At 42.2% G+C, this 6,000-nt stretch overlaps 1 long non-coding RNA gene across 1 annotated transcript in view; it reads left to right on the forward strand.

Annotated features, from left to right (window-relative positions):
- The window catches only part of LOC144668158 (uncharacterized), a 28,815-nt gene extending 24,689 nt beyond the window's left edge, over positions 1 to 4,126 (forward strand). The window contains exon 3 of the long non-coding RNA XR_013573430.1: positions 4,010 to 4,126. This is a non-coding gene — a long non-coding RNA (uncharacterized LOC144668158). The remainder of the gene's footprint in view (positions 1 to 4,009) is intronic.
- The last annotated feature ends 1,874 nt before the right edge of the window (positions 4,127 to 6,000 follow it).

A 6,000-nucleotide genomic window follows, 5' to 3' on the forward strand; every position in this document is an offset into this window, starting at 1 on the left:
AATCCTAAGAGCCCTAATTTTGTGTAATAGCCCCTTTTGTGGCACCTTATCAAATGCTGTGTTGAAAATCCAAATACATTACATCTACTGGTTTCCTCTTATCTACCCTGCTCATTACAACCTCAAAAAGCTCTAAAAGATTTGATGAACACGGTTTTCCTTTCATAAATCCAATCATACTATGATTTCCTTACTGACATGATACCACATCCTGAATAGTAGATTACTGTATCACATATTCCCTGCTACTGCTGTTAGGCTAACTGGCCTGTTTTCGCTCTTCCTTATTACTTGAACTTCTTGAATTACATTTATTACCTTCCAATCTACAGGGACTATCCTAAAATCTAGGGAATTCTGGAAGATGAAGACCAAAGCATCCACTATCTCTGTAACCAATTTTTAAATCTAGGATATAAGATATCAGGTCCAGGGGATTTGTCAGTTTTTAGTTACATTAATTCCTGCACTGCTACTTCTTAACCAATAATAGTTTTAAGTTCCTTGTGCTCACTAGACCCTTGGTTTCATACTATTTCCAGACTGTTTTTTGTATCTGCTATTGTGAAGACGGATGTAAAGTATTAGTTTAAGATCCCTGCTATTTCCTTTTTTCCCATTTCAATTTCTCCTGTCTCTGCCTCTAAGGGAGCCATACTTACTTTTGCTAATCTCTTCCTCTTTACATAACTATAGAAGCTTTTACCATCTGTTTTTTTATGTCTCCTGTTTGTTTACACTCATGTTCTACTTTCTTTCTCTTTATCAATTTCTTGATCATCCTTTGCTGAATTCTAAATGCTCATGTTTTACTGCTCTTTTTGGAAACATTATAAGGCTGTTCCTTTAATCAAATACTACCTTGAGTTTCTCTTGTTCGCGCAGTTGGACCACTTTTCCTGTGGGGGTTTTTATTACTTATTTCGCAATTAGCAGGATGTTAGGTCAACCTGGCTCCTGATATATCCCACAGCCAAGGGTAACCCAAGATAAAACTTGACAGGTTCCCTTAAGGCTGTTGCCTGAGAGACCTGTCTTAAGCACCTTTGGGTGATCTTGGGCAGGATGGTTGTAGGAACACAACAATTGACCCCAGTAAGGGAAGGTTCCATTTCTTGACCACTATTGATGATTACACAAGTACAGACATCATACAAGAGGAACTGGGGTTAGTTTTAGTGGCCCCCACTAAATAGCCTCCTTACCTCCCTTTAGTCCATTCCTCCTCTCACAATCTGCAAGGTTTTATAAAACCTAAGCTTGACGTCAACATTTTCAGATTCACCTTATCTCTCCTATCCTTTATACCTCAACTGCACAACCCAGCACTTGGGAGCTTCTCAGTAATATTAAAGCTAAAAGCACTGTATCAAAAATCAGCATTATATCCTCTCTGTGTCTCCAACTAAATTTGATAGATGACTGTGAATTTGGTTTGTGCTGTAACTATGCAACGTCTGTTTTAGGATGAGTTGTTTGAACACTGGCTGCTACAGAGGAGGTCAAGCCTCGCCTACGCAGAAAAGTCTGTCTACATCTGTTTAACTGCAGTGAGAGTTGATGAAATTCAGGCCACCTGTTCTACAGCAGTAAAGCTGACATTGCGATGTACTGGAAATTCCACCAGTCCTCTTGCCAAGTCAACCACACTTGGGTCCTTCTGCTCATGAGAGAGTATGTTTTACTATTTTTAGTCTCAAGGCCTTGTACGAGGATCCTTGTCAGTCGATACCAGTTCTTTCCCAGTACACTGTCCCGTCCATCTCCCTATATTGTCTGATGTCTGACTGGTCAAAAGCATAAACTCCCTGCCTTGCAACTTCTACCCCTAAGAGGAAATGTCATAGGAATATCATTACCTTCAAGTTCCCCTCCAAATCACACATCATCCTAATTTGGACACATATCACGTTCCTTCATGTTTGTTGTGTAAATATCCCAAAAATTCCCTACCTGACTCAAACACGAGAACCAATCCCTACATGAAAAGAGCAAAATTTTGATTTCCCATTAGGAATTCCCAATTGGACTTAACAATTGGATTCAGCAATCCCTGCCAATCTCTGCTCTTGCAGCTAGACAATTTTCAACATCCCTTTGCATTTGACTTGGTAAAACATTTCAAGGCGCTTCATAAGCGAGTTATGAAACAAATACCTGCCAGCGAGCAACAAAAGGAGATATTAGGAGAGGTGACCAAAAGCCCAGTCAAAGAGGTCAGTTTCAGGAATGTCTGAAGGAGGAGAGAGAGGTAAAGAGGTGGAGAATTTTTGGGGTGGGAATTCAAGAGTTTACATCTGAGGCAGCTGACGGCACAGTCGCCAATGACAAGAAATGAAAATCAGTAATGCACAAGAGGCCAAGACTGGAGGAGCACAGAGATCTGAAGTAAAACATAAAGGCAGATTACAGGTAAAGTTGAGCATTACACCATACACAGCACAAATTCCACTTGGGCTCACCTTACTCTACCTATGCTAAGTTATACGGTCAACTCTGAGCCACTGTTTTGATAACTATACTTTGTCCAGGTGATTATACTCTTCACATCTACACTCAAGTGTAGTGTCTATTGTCTTGGAGTGCTGAAGTGATGAAATAGAATAGAATTCTATTTGTACTTGTCCCTACAGTCTCAGGTGATAAAGCGATGTAGTTGTTAGATTGACAGTTCTTTGTGCTGTGATACATGCAAACACCCTCCAGTGAAAGCATGTTAGCGTAGACATTCTTCAAAAGGCTGAATTCCCCTTCACCTGCGCAAACAGAAACAATATTTTGTAACAGGATGAGAACTTGAAACCAACGAGTGATGTTGTCTTTCAACTACTTGCAAGTGAGTTCAATGCTCATCTGAGTTCATGAACTGCTGCTGAACAGCTTTTGAAATTCATGGCACAGTATGGGGGCAGGGAAGAGAATGACTGTCAAACATGTATATTTATTCAGCTTTCTCTCCTCCTCTGCTGAAATGACTGGCTCTTGCTGGAGTAGCAGTCCAGCTGCATCTGGGCAAGCTGGCCATTCTGTATGTGAGCCTGGCCACATAGTCAAGCTTTGACAGTCCATCACAGCCAAGTACACCTGACAGTCACATATGTCCATGGCAAACATTTACTCATTAGTAATCAAGCACAGAAATCCTGTTTCTCCCTTAGTAGAAAACATTGTGGCCAATTATTAGATCATCTCCAATACCCCGCCAGCTGAGATTAGCTAACTCAGCATTCAAATCTGGACTGTAGTTAATCTGCTCAGTTTAGTTACACACTATTTGGTGCATCTACCCACTGAATCATGCAGGGCGGAACACCCAAGTGAGTTAATTTTTATATTCATTGTGGTTACTGACTTAGCTAACGAAATAAGACAGAGTGGGAAAGAAGGTCAAAAGACTTACCTCTTTCATTTCTTAGGTTGTTCCAAAGTGCTTCACAGTTAATGCATTACTTAGGGAGCATAATCACTGTTGGAGGGAAGTGCGATAATCAATTTGGTACAGCGAGGTTCCATAAGCAGCCATGAAATAAATGACCAGAATAAGCTGTTTTAGTGATTTTGGTTGAGGGGAACTGGGAGAGTTCCTCTCCTCCTTTTCGAAATAGTGCCATGTCTGCCTGAAATCTCTGCGCTCCTCCAATTCTGGTTGCTAGTTCTTCCCTCAATTTCCTAGATTTCACCAGCTTGGATCTACGCCCATTCTTCACACTGTTCTGTTTCACCTTGAAGTGTTACTTTGGTTTTATCTTTTTGGGCACTGTTCAAATCCAGTGTAAGTCTATAAGCATCGCCTTCATATTTGTCTTCTTTTGAAGCTAAAATTCTCCAGTTCTTCTAATCTGCTTTACAAAATGGTAACGCACTTGTTACTAATATTGTGAAGCACTATTGGATCAATCACAGAACTGTGGATGTGAATGACTGCATTAGGTTAGTTTTGCCTCCAGCTGTGTTGCTGCCTGATTTAGCAAATTAAAATGCTAATAAAGTTTTTTTAATCCATATCCAGTTACATTCTGTTGAGGAATACAGTGCACAGGGAAAAGATACAGAGACTATCGAACCAGGCAGGAAGGATATTTGACGAGCAAACATAGTGACGAAACCTACTCTCGAAGAATTCTGACGCAAGTAAGGAGTGTCATGAACAATGAAATTCACTCCTTGTCTCAGTATTACTGTTAGATGTGTTCAGGGAAAAGGCCACAATCCCTCAGATGCAGGATAAATCGGTTCCTGAATTTACTTGTGCCCTTCTCTATGAGAACTTTTAACAGGAGTTTGATGTATGGACAAGGATATAAACTGGCGATGGGACTCACTGACTGATTAATTTAATGCATGGAAATAGTTCTTTTTAATACATTTTAATTAAAGTTTGATCTCTGTGAATTGGGCAGTTTTCTTTCTTTTTATTGTTTTTATTCATTTATATGTAATTTTTGAATGAACGAGCAATGTACCCAAAATGAATTTCCTTATGGACAATAAAGTTAAATTGAAACTGAAATTAACTGCACAGGTTTCATTCAGAAAGGGAGAAAGCTTTCTTAATGTATATTTAGAAACCTATAGGAAAGCCTATAGTGCAGGGCATACTCATGATGCTTTAATTTTGTTTCTGGGATGCCAGTATAGGCACAATGGGCTGAATGGCCTCCTTCTGTGCTGCATCATTTCTTGATTCTATATGGGTGATGCTAGTAAGTCAGCATTTATTGCCCCTTCCAATTGCTCCAAAAAGGTGAAACATGAAGGCTGAGGGGGCTTAGGCACAAACTGATGAAAGGCAAGTTTAGTCTTTGGGTGGGGTAGTGCAGCTAAAAATCCTGGAGTCAATCAAGAGGTAGCTAGATGCTCTGATGGGACAGGTCACCAGTGATACAACTCTCAGCTCTAGTCAGAGGTTTGTGGGTTGGGATTCCACTTCAGAGACTTGAGCACAAGAACTAGGTTGACACCCCAGCGCAGTCGCCCAATCCCCACTTCTTCCTCAAATGGAAGTCAAAGATCCCACTTCACATTTCAAAGAAGAACAGGGGATATCACGGGCTGGTAACTACCTCAGTGCTGCTTGTGGGATCTTGCTGTGTTTAAATTGGCCGCTGTATTTCATTTCCTAGCGACTATACTTCAAAAATAGTTCATAGACGGTAAGGCACTTTGGGACATCGCGAGGCCTTCCTCCCTTTTTTCCTTATGAAATGATAAGCGAGATGGGCTGAATGGCCTTTGGAATAAGGTTCAATTACACCCTTGGTTTAGGAATCCACAATTTGTATTTCTCCAGCTGAGAACTGTTTCAAGTTAGCAAGGTCAGTAAAATTGGTGCAGCTCCAAGGAGAGGGTGACATTGAACCTTGTAATATGGGCACAGAAAGTTTTAACTGCCCAGTGTAGAATGAAAATGCTGCAAATACACACACCAGGTGGCATTTAATCCAGGTGTGAGAGGTCAGCATGAATCCCACGTTGCCTCCTTGGGGAAAGGTCACCTGTATTAAGTGCCATCTCAGGCTCTCTAGAGGCCAGCGACTGGCTTTCCCCAGCATCAAGAAATTCCTGACCCCTGGGAACTGCCGACAGACAGTGCCACCAGGTGACAGTGGTTTCTGCTGGCAATGTACCCACCAGAGGCCCAGGACCAGTGAGGGACCCCAGGCCACAGATGAGTGAAGGGGAGGAATGGGTTTCACAGAGTGGGGTTTTCAGGAGAAGGAGGGAAGAGGGGTCTGCGGCAAGGGCAGGGAGGTGGCCCTCAGCAGCTCCCTGCCCTTCCTGATACCAGGTCCTTCAATCAGGCACTGAGGGACCCCCACCCCTATCCCCACCTCCAGGAGCCCACAAGCAAACTTGACAGGCTTTGCTTTACAGCCTTCCTGCATGGTGACTGCCCCACACACCGCTGGTTGAACAACCAATGGCGACAGGATGAGGCACTTATTTCCCACTTAAGGGCCTCAGTTGGCAGTAGGGTGGGAAGACCCTCCACCAGTGCTT

Source organism: Cetorhinus maximus, chromosome 26, assembly GCF_964194155.1.
Source record: "Cetorhinus maximus chromosome 26, sCetMax3.hap1.1, whole genome shotgun sequence".
NCBI lineage: Eukaryota > Metazoa > Chordata > Chondrichthyes > Lamniformes > Cetorhinidae > Cetorhinus > Cetorhinus maximus.